Raw genomic sequence first — 20,529 nt, 5'->3', positions numbered from 1 at the left:
TGGAGATATAGACCATATTCATTGACTGGATGATTAACATTAATTATCTTCATATAATGATCTACAGATTTGAGGCATTACAAGCACATCATTGCAACATCACTGCATATATATATATATATATATATATATATATATATATATATTTAATATTAGTAACCTTAACCTAGTATATTTGTAGAAAGGCAAAGAGATTATAATACCCAAAATAATTTTGTAGAAGAAGGCGAACATTGGGGAACTTTCACTACTTGATGTTCAAGTCTGTGATAAAAGTACATTATTCAAATAGGTTGCTATTAGAGAAAGGATGGACATACAAATTGATGGAATGGTATAGTGAGCCAGCAAATACATTCTCATATATTTTGTCAATTTATATTCAAAAAACAAAAACTCAAATATTGGTGGAAAATACCTATAAATGCAGATAAGTGAACATGAATCCCATTCTCACACTCTGTACACAAAGTAACTCTTCAAAATGAATCAATAACCAGAGTATGAAACCTAAATCTATAAATCTTCAAGAAGAAAACATAGGAGAAAATTTTTTGTCAGTTTAGATTAAGCAAAATTTTGTTAGATATGATGGCAAAATACCAATCTATAAAAAACTGATAATGTGGACTTTATCAAAATTAAGAAAATCTGGTCTTTAAAAGAAACTGTTAAGAGAATGAAAGAAAAAAAGTAAGCTGGGAAAAAATACTGTAAATTACAAATCACATAATAAACTGTGTTCATAATATATAAAGAACACATTACATTTAAAAATGACAACTCAATTTAAAAAAATGGGACAATGATTTGAACATATACCTTGCCACAAAAAAAGACATGGATAACAAATATGCAAGTGAAAAGATAAGGTATTTGGCATCATTAGTCATTTAGGAAGTGCAAAGTAAAACCACAATGAGATTTCACTGTACAACTATTTTAATGAATAACATTTAAAATATTAAAAAATCATAAAATACCAAGTACTAGTAAGGATGTGGAAAAGAACAAGTCCACACACATCAATGAAGGGAATGCAAAATGTTTTGACCATTCTCAAAAGTGTTTGGCAGATTTTTATAAAGTCAGGAATTTATCCAAGTGAAATGAAAACCTATGTTGACACAAGTATGGATGGAAATGCTTATAGTGACTTTATTTATCATTGCTAAAAGCAAAAACAACAGAAATGCACCTCAGTTAGGGAATGGATTAGTAACAAACTCATAGAAGAAGCAACAACCTGAAGAGTCTTAAATGAATTAACGTAAGTTTAAAAAAGGCAGGCAAAATTATAAATATTGTATAATTCCATTTATGACTTTCTTGCAAAAGCAAAACTTTATGTACAGAGCACAGAACATGATCTCTCTTATATGTGAAATTTAAAGAGATATATGTATAACTACTTGTAGATCTATTAAATATAAATCTATATAAATCTATAAATGTAAATATGTATATTTTATTTAAAAAGCTCATAGATACAGAAAACAGACTGGTGGTTGCCAAAGGTGGAGGGGGGTGAAGGAAATGAATGGATTGTTCTGTTTTGTTTTTTTTGTTTGTTTGTTTTTGTTTTAGTTTAAATAAATTGAATTTAAAAGTATTAAACAGGTTGGGAGAACCTGAGGTTGGGGGAGGTATTTAAGTACCAGGAGGAGAAGAGAATTTTGGGAGTGATAAAAGAGTTCTATCTTTATATAAACTCTGTGTCTAAGACTGGTATCAAAATCCTAAAGATAGAATTTGGTATATACGTGTTGGACCAGGAATCCACATCTGCTCCAGTCAAATGTAGCTGGGCACAGATGAACATATTGATATTTTTGGCTATAAGAAGGAAATGTTCTATAAAATATACCTCCCATTTAACAAGATTCATGACTTCATTAAAACTCTTTACAAGTGAAGAAAGTAAACAATCTAGTAGAAATTGCCTATTTGAAAATAATTACAATAACTGTGGCAATGACATAATTTCCCATGAAAATTATGACAAAAAATTTAGACTTATTTTTCTACAAATACAATGTCTGTAAAATATTCTTGGAGTAAATTTAGAAAGGTATCTAAATTTGGTATGTGCAAATTGATCCTTACATATTTCTAGGTTTTATGCTAATTTTGAATGTATGAATTATCTACTGCTGCTCAATAAGTTACTCAGACATTTAGCAGTTTAAAACAACACATTTTATCACACAGAACTTGTGGGGCTGGAATCTGGGCGTGTGTTAGTTGGATCCTTTGGCTCAGGGTCTCCGACACAAGGCTGCAATCAAGGTGTTGGGTAGGGCTGCAGCCATCCCAAGACTCAACTAAGGCACAGATCCTCTTCTACACTCACTCATATAGCTGTTACTACTGGCTGTTTTTTTGGAGCCATCAGTTCTTCCCCAGGTGAGCCTCTTCATGGGTCTTCTCACAGCATAGCAGCTTCCTCCCCTTAGAGCCAAGGTTGAGAAAGACAGAGAGAAAGAACCACAAACGTTTTATAACCTAATCTCAGAAATGACATCCCATCACTTGTTGTATTCTATTCATTAAAAGCAAGGCATTAAGTCCAACTCACAGCAAGTAGTGAGCATTACAAAAGAAGTAACAAGCCACTCAGAGCCATTTAGAAGCTGCTTACCACACGGTAATACTTATTTCAGAAATATGTAATCCTCAAAAATAAATTTCCCAAATATAAATATGTATCATCAGATTAATGATCTGAGAAAAATCAGAATTATATAAAAACAGAAATATTTCATCAATGATGAAAAATGACATCCTTGCATCTGTCACAAATCATGCTTGTAAAATCAGGTCCAGGAAAGGGATGACTTTTTGAATTTTCTGAACAATGTTTTAACAAGACAACACCTGGGTATCCTTTAGGGTTATTGCTACCAGGCTGAGTAAGAAGACAACATTTAAGACAGCAGAGTGAAAGAATAGGAAGAACCCAAAGGTAGATGATATTATTGAGCACTAATTACTCCTCCTCCTACTACTTCTACTATTGCTGCCAATACTACTACTCTTGCTGTTACTACTACATTGCTGTTACTTCTACTACTATGAACAATGAAAATAATAACAGTCAATATATGTGAGTTCTTATATGTGAATTTCTGTTTTGAATGCTTCACAGAGATTGTAGAAATGTCTGTATGTGAAATAAAATATAAATAATTCACTGTTATATTGGTATCATAGAAAAGAAAACTGTCACATGAAGAGAGTTAGCACATGCCTAGGAAAGAGATATAACACTGGCTCCAAGTCTGCCCTTGTAAACATTGCTCTGTGGTGCTCCAGTGGAGCCTTGGGACTCACATGAATTCTAGACATCTTTAATGTGAGCTAATCATGACTGTTTATGCTCCTTTGAGCACAGTTACTTTCGGTCTCTGATATTCTAACTTATAACATTCCAGAAGTATTCTTAAAAAAACACACACAAAGAATAAAATAATTATTTTATGCATAATTATTGATTCACCTTAGAAATATTCATATGTACCAGAATTTTAGTTATTTACTGTCTCTTACAAATAAAGAAACGATTTGAGATTTCTCTGCCTTTTATTTTCTATGAGATAATGGTTAATGGGCTTGCTTGGTAGGTGAGACTATATCTACAAAGGAGAATTTGTTTACCGTCTGCCCTCCATGTGTACTGTACAACAAGAATGACTCTGTGTTCCATTTCCTTTGGCCTGTCTCCATGAGTACCCCTCAGACAGATATCTGTCTCAATTCCCAGTCAAAAACAACATTGTACTTTTCCAAGGTAATTTTTCAAATTTCTTCCCAAATTGAATTGTTTTTCATATTCTTTTCATCTGCTTCATTTACATGATTTGTTATTCCTCATACTTAATTCTCTCTCTTTATAGTTATCTCCCCAAGAAACTAAACCCAAAGTGGGAATATGCTGGAAGATAAGTTGTTATAATTCACAGAACTTTAATCAGAAATCTAGTAATTGCATTAGAAAATTTTACAAAATTTATTTGTATATAACATCATGTACAATTTTGAGTGTGACATACTCATAACAAAGGTAAACAAACAGAATATATGTAATACCTGAGAGATTGTTATAAAATATTGAGGAGATGAAATTATGTGTGTATATTATCTTAATTCATTTGGATAGGTAGATATTGCGTATAGGTTACTTCTTTATGACCATTACTTTTATAGTCTCTAGGAATTCAATGTATCATGTATATTTATATGAAATATCCATTTTAGATTCTATTGTTTTATTCCTGGGTTTTATTACAAAATGAAATAATTATTAAATTTTGTTAATTAAAATATTTTTTAATATTTAAATGAAAGATATAAAGACAAAGTAAAAATTCTTCTAATCCAACTGTCAGAATAATCCTGTTGGCTTAAAAGTAAAATCAATAATATATATTGAACACCCAAATAAAACAGAAAAATCCTTACTTCCCTCCAGTAATACAGTTCCCAAGTTGGTTTTTATTAATATTTTCCTGTATAACTTTCCAGTAACAAAGTATGTCTCTGAATGAACTGAAATACAAATTTTGTGACTCTGGATAATATTACTTAAGTGAATATTGATAGCAAAATAGGATAAATAAGACCCAAAGCTAGATCTAGATAAGACAAATCTATATATTTTTTATAATTTATATACTTATATATTCATATATTTATAGTGTATATATAATAGTATATATATTTATTATTTTGGTATTAAGAGGAACAAATATTTTCTGCATATCAATTGTCTTTGTTTTTGGTAAATATCATATAGATTATATTATTAACATATTCATGTTTTCATTATTTTAAGAGTATATAGTATTTCATTGTATGAATATTCAACTATTTATTACTATTTTTCTTCTTAGAAAGCATTTAGAATGATTATATTCCAATTGTAGTTATGCTGCTCTAAACATTCAGGCTTATTTAAAACAGTGTATATAAGTGAATGTTTAAGTTAAATTTCTACCTGTTGAATTGGTCTGTAAAAGGCCATGAGAAAATTAAGTTTATAATATTTTTAATTATAAAAAAGTACAAATTACCTTTCCATGTATAATTAGTTAATACATTGTTGGGGATTTCAATATTCTACTTTAATACTGCATGCACATTAATAAAGTAACTTTAGAGAAAATTACAAGTTAATGTTTCTTATTCTATAATTCAATGGAAATAAAAATGAAAGGTGCAATAAATGGGTCAGTGACCTAAGTTAAAATACATTAGCTTAGGAGAGGAAGAAATAATAAGTATAACACTGAGTAACCTCTGTATACTGCTGTGGCCTGACTGGTAAAATAAAACAAGTAACACTCAGGATAACTCCCATTATGCTCTTAGATATTGTATTATGCAAGGACTCATGAATTTTTAGATGATAGCTGGACCTAAAAACATTTTTAACTGCTTACAAATCATGTTCCAATGTGTCATTTAATATTTTGATGGGATAAAAAGGCAAATCTGATATTTCAAGGATCATTTGAATCAAGATTTTCCCTTACATTTTTTGCCATACATATTCCACTGCTGAACATTTTGTTTTCAGATTTGCTTTTAGAAAAAAAAGGTTTAATCAACCTTCTTTTATGAGTCTTTCTCTTAGGGAAAAAAATAATTATCTATGACAGGCATTAGGCATGCACTTCACTTAACTGAAAAACATTTCTAAAGTATTTATAATATTTTACTTTCCAATTAGCAAAGTATACGAGTTCTCGACACTACTTTCTCATTAATATTTAGTGTGTCAGTCTTTTGGCTTTACTATTCTATTTATTATGTACTTTGTTGTCTTATTTGTGTTTTTTAATACTTTATTTTTACAAATAGTTTAAACTATTCTGTTTTTATTGCATATTCATATAAATTTAAGAAGCAACTTATTTTTTCTGTATTAAAGAGGCTTGTTGGAACTTTTATTGAGATTGTGTTGAATATTTATATTTGGACAAAACGAACATCTTACTAATATTAAGTCTTCCAATCCTTGAACATGATGTATCTCTTTATTTGTAATCTTTAACTTAAATTTTTCATATATTTTATATTTATAATTTTGTATTGTTACTATATTTTAATTTGTATTTAATATTGTTAATGGTATATATAAATGTATATATAAATAAGTATACATGTATATATAGAGTTATATATGCATACTGTATAGAAAATACACATGCATTTGTGTGTGTGTGTGTATGTACACTTACAAGAGAAAGAGAGGGGTCATGTTGTATCCATAATTGTATGCTATTCTGGATCTTTAAGAGGAGTTAATTAAAAGGTGAATTTAAAATGCCATTTACTAAAGTTGTAAATACACAGATCACAAATCTTTCTTGGTAAGCTTTTGGATATTCTTATTAATAAATCTGTCACTTAATTTTGGAAAGGGAATTATTCAAATAGATCAGATCTTACTCCTGAGAAGCAATATTTTGTTTTTTCTCAGTATGCATGTTTATAAAACGGATAAAATACATGCTGTTTTTATGTAATCATTCAAAAATAAAAGGGATATGCTCTGTTTTCTGTATTGTTCGATATACATGTAATACTTAACTGAAAAATGTTTATCATGGCTATTTGGTCTTTGATTAATTTCCACTTGTACTAATATCATATTGAGGACTTCTTTAAGTTTGTCCTTTTTTGTCCTAACCTGATGCTTGCTATCATATAGTTTTTATTTCTTTTTGTAAGAGCTTCTTGATGACTCTCAGTGATTATAGCCCATTACTTATACAATTTTATATTTCTGAGGATGCCCCAGTTACCATCCTTAATTTCTGGCAAGCTAAATATGAGCACTTGTTGTTTATGTAGTGATGCATTCTGTTGGCCACATAAAACAACATACTTTGCCTACAGACATAATTATTGAAATGTCTGTCAGAAAGACATGTTGAATCTGTGTGAGCAGAGAGAAAAAATTACCAAAATTTTTCTTACAGCATTGTTATTTGGTTTGTTTCTCATTAGGCATAAGGTTATTCCAAGTTTCAATATATTTTACTCTTTGTCATAGGCAATATATTTGGAAATTATGGAAAAATAAGGAGGAAAAAGATGTAATATGTGTACTAGTTAAGAATATTGCCTTAAAATTAGATCTGGATTTGAATTCATTTGTACATCTTTCTATTTGTGGAAACTTGGACAATATTTTAAATCTCTCAACATTTCAATATCTATAGATAAGAAAAGCACTAAGTTTATTACTTGTAGGGTTGTTAGAGGCAATAAATGTAAAATATTTAACTCATTGGTTACAATAAATACTAGTTACTATTTTTATTATTAGCTATTATTCAAAGGAACTATATCAGAGTCTCCTGGACAGTTTTAATTTTATTTCAGAAACTAGATGTCTTCGAGATTTACCAGTTATCCTTTCCTGGATAACAAATTACCACAAAACCCTGTGGCTTTAAACCACCAATTTCTTTGCTCATGATCTTGTACGTCAGCAATTTGGGATGGGCTTAGATGGGGAGTTCTCCCACAGGGCTTGCTTGAGATCGCTCATCAAGCCATAGTCATCTTCTGGCTGTACTTTTTCTAAATATTCTAAGATGGACTGACTTGTTTTGTGTTTGTTGCTGATTGTCAGTTGGTAGTCAGATAGTAGTTCTAGAGGAACTCAGCTAAGATATTTCTGCTTGATATGATATGTAATCCTCAAGTAGGTTGAGTAGGGGCTATTTATATGGCAGCTTCAGAGCAATTTGCCAAGAGAGTGAGAGTGGAAATTTCCAGTCTTGTCCAGGCCTAACATCTAAAATCCCTCAGTGCATTTCCACTGCATTTTATTGGTCAACACAACTCACAGACCAACACTGATTCCACAAGGTGGAGGAATGGACTCCACCTCTTGATGAGAAGAGCAATAGAAAATTACATGGCAAAGGGAAAGGACAAACTTATACCCATTTCTTATTTTAATTTTATGTATTGTAAATTTATTTTTTCTATTTTACCTTTATATCATAGACTCTGTTTCTTAGAATCTGTACCCTGGACTCATTATGTTAACAAAGTATTTGGCAATTCTCTATCACTGTGAAATCTCTATTACATTTTTTAAAAATGATAGAAAATTCCTGAATATCTTCTTCCTAATCTAGTGAGAGGGTGGTGGTTTGTACTGGTGGAATATTAATAAGAAATTTTAGGTTTTATGCTTTCCTATCAGAGTAATAATCTCATTTATATCTACAAAGATTTTTTTAATGCAATTATTTTTACCAGTTATAAACAACATACATGTATGAAAATCAATGAAATGTTTTATACATAGATTATAACAAATCAAGAATATTTTAAATTTTAACCCAGTAAGTTATGTTTTAAGTGTTTACAGGAGTGCTTGCTTCTGTCACAGAATGGAAATTACATTTTTGTGCTTTGTGTGCTGGCTTTCTGATTTTTTTTAGTATTATCAAGTTATTTATTTTCATAAGAAAATAAAACATAGTACTTTAAAAATATTTACATCATTTCAAAATTTTAAATATAAAATCTTCTTATTAAAATTTGGAAAATAAAGAGTATAAAAATTTCAGTAATTTAATCACTTAGAGATAGTCATAGGTAGCAGACTATTTAAATATCCTTTAAGTTTTTCACTCTGAGTTTATCCATGTTGTACACTTGAGGTTGTATCACATAATAACTTGTATATCTTGCTATTCTTGCTAAACTTTAGCATACTTTTAATATTCCATGAACTTCTCTGTTATAGCATTTTTCATCATTGTAATTTTGCATTTGATTAATGTCTCTACCCTTCACTACATTGGAAGCTTTCTCTGTCAAGACTGTATTTGTCATATGATCATCATTGTTCCCTTTTCCATGGGCAATGCTAGCATATAGTAGTAGTAAATATATTTTACTACATTTATTTTTCTAATAAATGTTGAATGGAAATGCAAACTGAATACTTTAAAACCCATTATCTATTGAAACTCAAAAACAACTTGTATTTTTTCTAAAAAAAGAAATGTTTTCTCATTAAAACACATCTATTGGTCATGGATTAAAGGTCACAGTTCTCTAATGATGAAGGAATAATGAGTAAATGGTTTAGGATTGTAATGCATTTCTCAGTATCATGGGACTAAAGCTGCTGATGGTTTTCCTGCAACTTGGCACTGAATGGGAAGCTCAGGAGGGCAATTAGCTTAACTTCCTTTGATAATAGGACAAAGGCATTACTACTTTTACACTGTTCTCCTTCTCTTGTCAAGAGCAAGCATCTTGACTCTGTACATTTGCTACATAGCCTATTTAACCATGTGGTCAAGCAGAAGTCAGGCTAGGCATGGCTTATTGCACTTGAGCTTTCCACACCCTATTTACTAAAACACAGACTGATTTAGCCTTTGACATGCTCCCTTTGCTCATCCAGAGATGTGAGAGAATCAGCAACTCTAATGAGCTCTAGAGGTTGCAACATGAGAAGACATTAAGGCCATAAGAGGCTATGTCCAATTTGATCTTCCCTGACAAAAGAGTGAGACATGCCTTTGGCTTCATCAATATTTTACAATTATGTCAGACAGTAATGCCTATGAAAAATTGTAGAACAGACTACTCCTTTTTTGTGAGTGAAAAGGAATGGGATAAATGGCATCCAGGATTTATTTTTAAAAATAAATGAGGAGAATCATTTTAGAATTGTGCATCAGACACGTGTGCTACATGTCAAGGAGTTCGCAATCCAGTGCAGTTATTTTCCTTTTTTTTTTTTTTAATGAAAGCATTATTCTTGGTTCTTCTGAGGAGACAAAGCTGGATAAAGAGCTTAGAAAAACACTTCCCACTCTATTCTGTATCTCTTCATATATTGCTGTGTTTCATGATCTAAGCACAGTGAACAATCTCATCTACCATATATGTAGATAGTAAATGTTTGGAGAGTTTTCCTACCTACATTACATAATCATGGATGGTTTTAATTTTGTTATTTCCTGGCATACAGAGTCAGTGACTCTCAAATACCTTAAGTGAAATATCACCAGAAACAATAACAAGGAAACAAAAACAAACACTAATAACTCTTTAGTTCATTTTTATACTATATCATGGAAAAATTGCACCATATAAGTTAAACAGGCAAGGGAAACTTTATTCAAGACTACTGCAGTAGGGGAGAGAAGAAGGTTAATTTAAAAGTTATTGTAAAATACCAGTCAAAACAAGGTGAGAACCTAAGTTGTTAACTTGGCAGTGTTACATAAAATTATTTAATGTAATTACTTTAAGCTGTTTAAATGTAATTTTGAGACATGATACAAAGATATTTTTTAAAATATTAGTGCCAAATTTGAGACCTGCATAAACACCTTTATTTAAATATTTAATCTCTGAAGTAACAGTAGTTCATTTATTCACGGATTTCATTTTCATTTGTTCCTGAAATTCAGCTGACAGTGTTTAGAAGTATACTACTGAGTTATGCATGTCTACAACTATATATCATCTATATCTATATCATCTGAATCTATATCCACTTCTATATTTGTATATGTATCAGTAGATATATATTTTAACAATCTGGTGATTCTTGTATTACCTTACACTTTCTTTTAAATGATTGCTTTCTAAAACTTCTGAGGAAATTTGTGAAAGTGAGTTTGAATCTATGGATTTATCTGTCATTCTCCACTTTACCATTACTCTACATCTCTCCTACCATCCTCCATTCTTTCATGACCATAAAGGTTTTACTTGGTGTATAAGCATAGATATAGTTGTTAAAGTCTTATGCAGCCATTGATTGAGAAGCATTTCCACCAAGAATAATCTAGGGAGTAGTTTTTTTTTTTTCCCCCATTTTTAACAGTATGTAGTTTTGTTTCCTATCACATGTACCATCACCTTTTATAGGTTTTACTTAACTGAGGAAATATGAATTCAATTTTTAGCATAAATATACCAAATTTCCTGCGAGCATGATGTACCCATTAAATACAAAATTTTTATATTTTAATAGTCTCTAAGCCACCATTAGTGGGAATATCTTGGTTTCCAGAAGACCCGTGTGGTGTTTCAGATTAAACCACTTACTAAATCTCTACACACGAGACAATTTTTAGCATATGCATTAATGTATCAATAATCTTTCTACATGATAGCCCTTGTCACTTAGTGTACTTGGGTATCCTTCCAGGGGTCCAGAAAATGTGGATAAGATTTTCTGTTAAATAAATGCTAGTAACATCTAGTCTGCAGGAGATAAAAATTTCTCAGCAGAAAACAAATTTCAACCTAAAATCTGAACACAAGTACACTTGGAGCAAATTGCTTCTGAGTCCTTAATGTTTGATGTCCTTCATTGTCACGTATTTTCTTATTAAATTTTGATAACATTAAGGTTAGGAGAGAGAGGAAGAGAAATGGAGAGAGAGGTGGGAGGAGAAAGAAAGAGATTGGTTCATTGATTGAGGGAGATAGAGATGGATTGACTTAATTTTAAAACTTTAGGCACCTTACCGTGAATATGTATTCCTGTTATTTAGTGTTGCTTCCTCATTACATAAAATAGTTACCTTGTTACTCAAAGTTAATAGGTAATTTGATTCAGTTTACCAAGAGTTGACAACTCATTTCATCTTATTTGGAAATTGAGAATCTCTTTGATGTGTTTATATGTTTCTTTAATTAAAAAGTGCAATCATGAATTTTCAAATTTAGATTTGAGTACTTCTAAATAAATGTTACTTACTAAATTCCACTTTTGACTAGCAAGTAAACAAAGGAGGGAAAAACTTTGCCTTCTCATGTTTAATCTTTTTTTCCTTGACATCACATTTGTTTCTTGCTTGGGTCCTCAAAATTTCTCATCTTCATGAAAAAATTGACCTTGGTCTTTTTTTCAAAATATATGGGAGAAATGACTTAACTGCATTTTATTTTAAAAGGACAAAAGTGTGTGCTACAGAAGAATATTATAGTTGTCTATGAGTCTAGGATGGGTTGGTTGTGGGGTTTTAGGAAATGGGATATGAAGCAGAGGAGAGGTTAAGAGAAAATAATGAGGAAATGAACATAAGTTGAAAAACTTTGAAGAGATTTTGGACTGTGAAGAGATTTTGGATGAAAAATGAAAAGTAATTTTGAGAAAGATATCATAATATTTGAAATTTTGGGAGATACATAATAACTACTAGAAAATCTAATTTTAGATCTCTTGGGAAAACTTCAATAAAAAATTTAAATTACATGCATGTGTTTTGAATGACTGATAAGTGTCTAGATGATACCCAAAATTAAGAACTTTATATTTACTTAATTATATTTATTATATTATATTTCAAGCCTTTGATTTGTCTTGTTTTTTTTTTAACAATTAGAAAATTCTAAATATTTTGTATTAAAAAAGTCAAGCTGCTCTTTACATTAAACATAATGTCAGGTTTTAAACTACATATTCTCTGATCGTACAATTGCTTTCAAAAGCTACAAAAAAGGAAACATCATTCTTGCTTTATTATCAATTATTTGCTATTTTGCAAAAAATAAAACAAAAAACTGTAGACAGCTTCTCCTTCCCAAAGGCTAACCTACTGAAATATTTTAAAGTACAAATGTAAATAATTATATAAAAATTATATAAAATATATAACTATAATAACTACATACAAAACTACACAATACACAGACATGTGTGTTTTTGTGTATGTATGTCTTTCTCATCAACTCTTAAACTTGAAATATTTTTATGTACCTTTTGGTTTATTTTTTTCTGTTGTTTCTGCTCACAGTGTCAAATACAAAATACCATCAAGTAAATATGGGTATTTCTACTTACTAGTGTTTCATAACAATATATGTGACTGAGTCAAGTTAATGGTATATATTTTCAAGAGTACACATTTGAAAAATACTCATTCTGAACATTATAATGTTTTAAGCATATCAGGCATATGTCTTCTAATAATTATTTTCAGATGTAAATGGCTGGTTATCTAAAGTTGATTTATATTATAAGAGGATATGTTTGTATAGTAAGTGATTTAACTTTATAATTTTTGCTTGATAAAATTAAAATAAAAGCATCTGTTGCAACTTTTATCTCCTTAAAACACTTTATTACGTGTAATTTCAATATGTTAGCAAAAATTAGACTATTGATGACATTTTTGAAATGAAAGTAGTTATCAAAAATATATAAATGATGAAGGGGCAAGTACAGTGTCTCAAGTTGAATTGTAAAAATTCAAAAATTAAGAGTTATAGCTCATTCTAGTGAACCCTTCAATGATATGTAAATATTTGTTTATATACAAAATTCAGCACTTTTAACCCTGTTAATTAATTCATGGACATGTGATATTTGGAGCTTTATTTTACCCTTACTAGTGAAAAAGATTATTCAGATTAAACTGAAGAATCACTTCTACACCTCACTCTCTGGGTTCAGTCAATCACAATATAGTAACTTCTTTAAAAAACTATATTACTTTCCTTTAGAACTCTAATATAGATTGTAATTCTTAAAATTTATTTACTGTGTTATTTTCCTAATTTAGCTCCATGAGTTCAAGGGACAGGTGTAAGATCTGGCACATAGTAGAGCTTTATTTATATAGAGTATATATTTACTCGTTATTTTTAAATTAAATTTTGGAATAAGGAAAGACTACTTGAAGAATATTTCTGATCACCTACAAAACTGTTATTTTTCATTGTCCGTACTCTACTGCTTACTGATTCTTATATGATGCAGAATGGAAAACCATTGTCCAGGAATTTTGTGCTATAAAAATGTCTCCTCAGGTAAATTGTGGACTTCCTTTTTTTTTTTTTTTGCGGTACGCAGACCTCTCACTGTTGTGGCCTCTCCCGCTGAGGAGCACAGGCTCCGGACATGCAGGCTCAGCGGCCATGGCTCACGGGTCCAGCCGCTCCGCAGCATGTGGGATCTTCTCGGACCGGGGCACGAACCCGTGTCCACTGCATCGGCAGTCGAACTCTCAACCACTGTGCCACCAGGGAAGCCCTGGGCTTCCTTTTAACATAAGTAAATAATATTGCTTTTAACTTTAGCTTTGGATAATAGGAAGCTGTGAGATAAGTGTTTAATTGCAGTAATGATCTTATCCTAGGTATAGATACAATTATTCTTTCTCCCATAAATTTGTTTTAATGTTTGTTTTAATGAAATGTGTTTAAATTATATTTCCTTGTTATTTTGATGAGTGTCTGCACAAGTCAGTACTAGAAAAATCTTTATGTTGTCTTTGCAAAGGATGTAACGATGCAAGTAACTATGGAGGAAAACTGTAAGGCCAAATATATTTAAGTAATATTTATTATAATTTCTACTGAACTTTGGTGTATAATAGAGACTTTGATATGTTGTCTAAAAGTATCTAAAGCATGCAGATTCCAGTTAGCTATGATTGATAAAGTATTATAAGAAAAGATATTACAAGGAGAGACATTCAGAAAAGAATTGGCCAGTCAGCGAGCATACATGAAACTGAATAAAGGCACTACCTGATTTCAGTTAGTTATAGGACTGAAAAAGGCAACAGACTCTCATATTCAAATATCAAAATATAAACTTGAAAATGATTTGAGTGACAAAGACTGATTTATTCTCAGTCTCTTTCTCAGTGAACAGAACAATTTTGTGGTTGGCATATCCATTTTTAAAATCTCTGAATGAGTTTATCTCAGAGTAAAAGTTCAATTTAGGGTAAGGGCTCCAGGAAATTATTCCAATTGGATTAAATAGCTTAGGGAAAGTTCTAATGGTGTGGCTCTCCCACTAGGCTTGATAGATCCTAATTTCCAAAATTAATGTGAGATTGAGAAAGAATCACTTGGGGGAAAGAAACCAAAAATAATACAACAAAAATAGTTTAACACGGAAGCATAGGTATGACTATTGCATATAGAGTTGAGTAAAATTACATAGATAAAAAGTTTTGGAGTCTTGTATACTGTCAAAAGCATTTCAGTGACTTTACAAGACTAAAATGACCCTTGGTCAGCAAATGTATACAGACAGGAAGCAGACTGAGAAAGCTGCTCAATTATGAAAAAGGAGAATCACTCAATCTGAAGGAAGGAAGCAATATTTACCTCAGAGGTGTTCAAGGAGGTGAAAGATGGTTTCAGAGGTCAGAACAAGACCATGGAGAACATTAACTTGGAGCTGATTCACAATCCAGTCATCCAGGAGCATTCTCTACTCATATATGGGACAATCCTGAAAGTCCCTGTAGAGACATTTTAGGATTTACACAGACTAATCACTCTTGTTCCAATCTCATCCATTGGAAAAAAAAAAGTTTGTTTATTGTAGATAAACTTTGTATATTGCAAGGGCGGGGCAGATAACTTTCCCAAATATTTGATGAACATGATGAAGAGACCATTGTTCATCAAAAATCCTGGATGTTTATCTGTTTGCAGAAAATGAGTGGAACTCCTAGTTGTCTCCTTTGAGATGAGAATGTGTTGAGCAGAATATTAGTCAGGGTTCTCTAGAGAAACAGAAGCATTAGAAGATAGATAGATAGATAACTATAGATGTATTACAAGGAATTGACTCAAGTGACTTACGGAGTCTGAGAAGTTTCAAGATCTGCATGGTGAATTGGCAGTCTGGAGATGCAGGAGAGCTGATGCTGCAGGTCCTTACAAGACTGAAGTTATGAGAACCAAGAGAGTCAATGCTGTTGTTTCAGTCCAAGTCTGAAGGTCTAAGAACCAAGAGAGCTGATGGGTAGATTCCACTCTGAAAGCCATCAGGAGGGAAACTCAAAAGCAGATGTTTCAGGGCTTCCTTGGTGGTGCGCTGGTTGAGAATCTGCCTGCCAATGTAGGGGACATGGGTTCAATCCCAGGTCCAGGAAGATCTCACATGCCGCAGAACAACTAAGCCCATGCGCTACAACTACTGAGCCTGAGCTCTAGAGCCCACAAGCCACAACTACTGAGCACACGTGCTGCAACTACTGAAGCTGCACACCTAGAGCCCGTGTTCTGCAACAAGAGAAGCTACTGCAGTAAGAAGCCCAAACACCTCAACAAAGAGTAACACCTGCTCTCTGCAACTAGAGAAAGCCCCGCCCAGCAACGAAGAGCCAACACAGCCAAAAATAAGTAAATAAAATTAATTAAAAAAAAAAAAAGCAGATGTTTCAGTTCTAGGATGAAGGCTGGAAAAGTCTGATGTCCCAGCCCCACATAGTCAGAAAGGAGGAGGTTACTCCTACTTGAGCCAGGATCAGTCTTTTTGTTGTATTTAGTCCGTCGACTGACTGGATGAGGTTCAACGACTTAAGGGAGTACATTTCTTTACCAGTCTTCCTATTCAAATATTAATTGCATTCCCCCCTCAAAAAAAACACCTCTCACAGACAGACTTAGAATAATTTTTGACCAACACTCAGGACATCCCATGGCTCAGTAGGATTGACATATAAAATTAACTACCACATCCACATCGAAGAATACAGATATTACTTAGTGATCAGAAAGGAAAATTATAGCAACCATTAGAATCATCAAATGTTTTCAATTGTACTTCTGCACCATCTTAAATTTAGATGTGTCCATTTAACTTGTTTTGACCCAAGGAACATTAATAAAAGTTGTAAGTATCCCTGACAGTTTGAGGAACTGGTATGAAACTACTTTGTCTTTCCTTCAATTACAATTCAGTAGCACTCCAGAAAATGCCTACTTTGTTACCTTGGGTCCTTAGTGAGGATAAGGCATAATAAAATTCTCAGACTACTCCTGATGAACATGTGACATGACAGAGAAACTAACTGTTGTCTAAGCCATTGAAATTCAGGGTTTGTGTATTACCACAAAATAACTTAGTAGTAAAGTTTCTATTTCTAAAACATTATTTCCACAATTTGTTTTAGACTTAAATTTTTCCTTAAAGGTAAGTTTTTAATTCACATTTTTTGTAAAAAATTGTTTATTTCATCTAGCTTTCAAAATTATTTCAAATACTTAAGAAAGTATTTCTCTTTTATTTCCTTATAGTTTATGGTGTTTACCTAAATTTTAACTTTGGTCTAAGTCATGATTTATTTTTATCACTGCTTGTCTGAATGATAGATTTTTGTATTTATTTATTACTGAATCTATACATTTCCTAGTATCTAATCCAGTAATTTCTGTTTCCCTCCTTTATTTATTTTTTTAATAAATTTATTTATTTATTTTTGACTGCATTGGGTCTTCATTGCTGCACGTGGGCTTTCTCTAGTTGCTGCCACTGAGGGCTACTCTTCATTGTAGTGCAGGGGCTTCTCATTGTAGTGTCTTCTCTTGTTGTGGAGCATTGGCTGTAGGCATGCGGGCTTCAGTAGTTGTCGCACACAGTCTCAGTAGTTGTGGCTCACGGGCTCTAGAGAGCAAGCTCAGTAGTTGTGGCACACAGGCTTAGTTGCTCTGCAGCATGTGGGATTTTCCTGTACCAGGGCTCACACCCATGTCCCCTGCATTGGCAGGCAGATTCTTAAGCACCGCACCACCAGGGAATTTCCTCCCTCCTTTATTTTTAAGGACTTATTCTGTTTTTCTTATTATACAATTTCTTCTTATTAAATTAATTATTTAATTTATTGAAATAAATCCCTTTTTAAAGTTTTATTTCTTTCTAGCTTGTAAATACAATAAATTAATACTATGGACTCTTTCTCAAGAAGAGCTTGTCATTTAATAAGATCTGCTATAGGATTATTTTTATAAATAATATAAAGTAGGCTATAATTTTTATTTGATATGATTACATCAATAAACTAGATTTATCAGACTACAAATTAGGGTAGGTTTCTAGTATATATTACATTAGTATAATACATCTGAATGTAAAAAGCGGTTAAATATTATATTGTGTTTCAGTGTTTTGATGAAGTAGAATTTTAAATTGGCCATCTTAGTTCAATAGTACATATGCAATAATTCTATTGTTTTTTATGTGCTTAATTTCAATTTGAATTATGGATTTCAGAAAGAGGTAACAGGCACAAATTGTAGATTTTTGTAGGATATTGAAGGGAGTTTGATTTTGCTCTCGGATTGAGTTAAGAAAGGACAGGGTTATCTTGAGCACAAGAGTGACAGGAAATCTGGATTTTCCTATGATTAACAGGACAAATGGCTATTCTGTTGGAAGTGACTGAAGGAGAGAGGAATGTTTTCAATAAGGCAAAAACAATTGGAAGTTTAAAGTAATAATCCAGACAAGAGACGCTGGTGGCAGTAGAGATGGTTACAAATATATTTTAGAGCTAATGATGACAGGAATTGCAATCAATGCATTATTTTATTGATTATATCTTTTGCTCCATTGTTTCTGTTCTTAATTTTTAAACTCCTGTAGGTGTTGTGTTGAATATGGTTTTGTCCTATGTCTTTCATTTTTCTTCATGTGTACCCTAAATATTTTATGTGATTCTGATGTCTCTCTTCTTGAATTTTATGACCCTCTGTCATTCATTTTTACTTTAAAGAATTTTAAGCTGCTTTTTTTCCTCCTTTTTAATTGCATAAATAGGACAGTTTCCTGCTAGGTCTCTTAGTTGAGTGTAAATTCTCACTGAAAGATCCATGTGAAACAGGATGGTTCAGGGCTTATAATTTAATAGACCTTGCTAAAACCCTTCAAGTTGAGATGCTTAAGGAGGTGGCCTTGCATACAGGAATTAAATTTCAACAAAACAAATCAATCCTTTCCTCTGCCTTAGCAAATCACAATGAACACAGAGCTTCTTTGTATTTTCTTCAGGTTTCTGCTTCAACCTCCTCTACTGCCTCTTCTAGTTAACACTAAATTGTGTTCTTCTCACTTAACAGTAAATCTTTCCCAGCTGAAGAGAGGTCAGATAAATTAGTTTGCTTAATTTGCTTTCCTGTACATGAAATTGCCCTTCCCCCATCACCTAAATCTCTTTGTGTTAGGAAGATTTAATTCTCTCCAAGATGACAGGCCTGAAAAAAATTGAAGTAGGCCCTGTATAAATTAACTACATTAGTTGAAACATGTTTTGTAATTATTGTCTTTATATATGAACTTATTTTATATATATATATATATATATATATATATATATATATATATATATATAAAATGTTCTGATCCAGTGAAATTAACAGTTTAGTAATTTGGAGCGATTAAATTGAGTTTGTATTGTTTCGATGGATATGACAATATGTTCTATAACTAATTAGTTCTAATAATTACTTATTTGTTATTTCATGTGTGTTCAGATGGTCCTAAAAAACAACAACAAAAAAAAAACCTCAGTAGCTTCCAGAATATATACTGATTACTAACATTTTCACTGATCTGGGTGGGACCAACTAATTGAAGAATTCTTTATTCCCAGTGTATTACATAATAAACAAGCAAACAAAAATTCTATTCTTCAGGGTGGTATGACAAAGTTAAGACATGACATAGCCTTCCTTTTTACTATCCTCATTTCTAAAAATAGACTATTTCTTATGAGCAGCACTCCTCCATGAGTGTGGAACTCTATGTGCAGATAGTGTGGATATTTTGAGGCATATTCTTCCTGACTGATTTCAGGTGCCTTGTCCCCGAGGCATGTCAGAGTTACTTTACTTGGGAGACGCATGGTAGAATAAAGATAGAACTGATCCTACAAAATTGTGGTAGTCAAAGGACACCTTGTTCCTGCCCAAATTGGCCCTGAGTATTATGGCTTCATGTTTTTAATTCTTTACACTGAAGTGGGAACCAGCCCCAAATTATTCCCTTTCATAGTTCATACTGTGGTAGGAATAGTAATTGCCAGTTTATTTGTTTTCAGTCATTGAATCTACATGAATCTCTTAATATTTTCCCCCAAGTTGTTTCAAATACATAAAAGCCTTTATCAGAATATGACATTTATAATTACATAATGTTCCTTAATAGTTCTCTAATTACTTCTTGTCTATGTGTTTCATTGTATTTACATGCAGATGTCAGAAATAGAGACCCAAAGCCAGATAAAATATAAACATAGTTCTTTTTCCTGTAAATTCCCTGAAGTAAACAGCCCAGGGTATATATGTCAATGCTGTTCTACATCATATTACCTACAGGGTGACACTTAAGCCAAACTGGCAGCTAGAGCTCCAGCAATCAGATATCAATTTTAGGCAGCAGGCTGGAAGAAATCTTGATGAATGAAAGGATGAAAGTTATGCACTTCTGAAGAAAATTTTCCAAACTTTCGCAAGATGCTTCTGCTTATATTGGCCATTACTTAATTATAGGGCCATTGCTATCTGTAAAGGAGACTGAAAAATATTGCCTTTGTATTAAGTATTCATGTTGCTAGCTTCTAATCCTGTCTTTGATGGCTGTTCAGCTCATCTCTCAGTTATGCAATTGCCCAGTGAGAAGGAAGCATGAGCTTTCTTGAAGCATGAGCAGATTCAAAGGTAATAAGTTACTTAATTTGATACTCTGTTCATATACCTATATGTACTAAAACTAGT

This window comes from Stenella coeruleoalba (genome assembly GCF_951394435.1).
Source record: "Stenella coeruleoalba genome assembly, chromosome: 5".
NCBI lineage: Eukaryota > Metazoa > Chordata > Mammalia > Artiodactyla > Delphinidae > Stenella > Stenella coeruleoalba.
The sequence above is the reverse complement of the archived record's forward strand: the minus strand, read 5'-3'. Positions refer to the sequence as shown.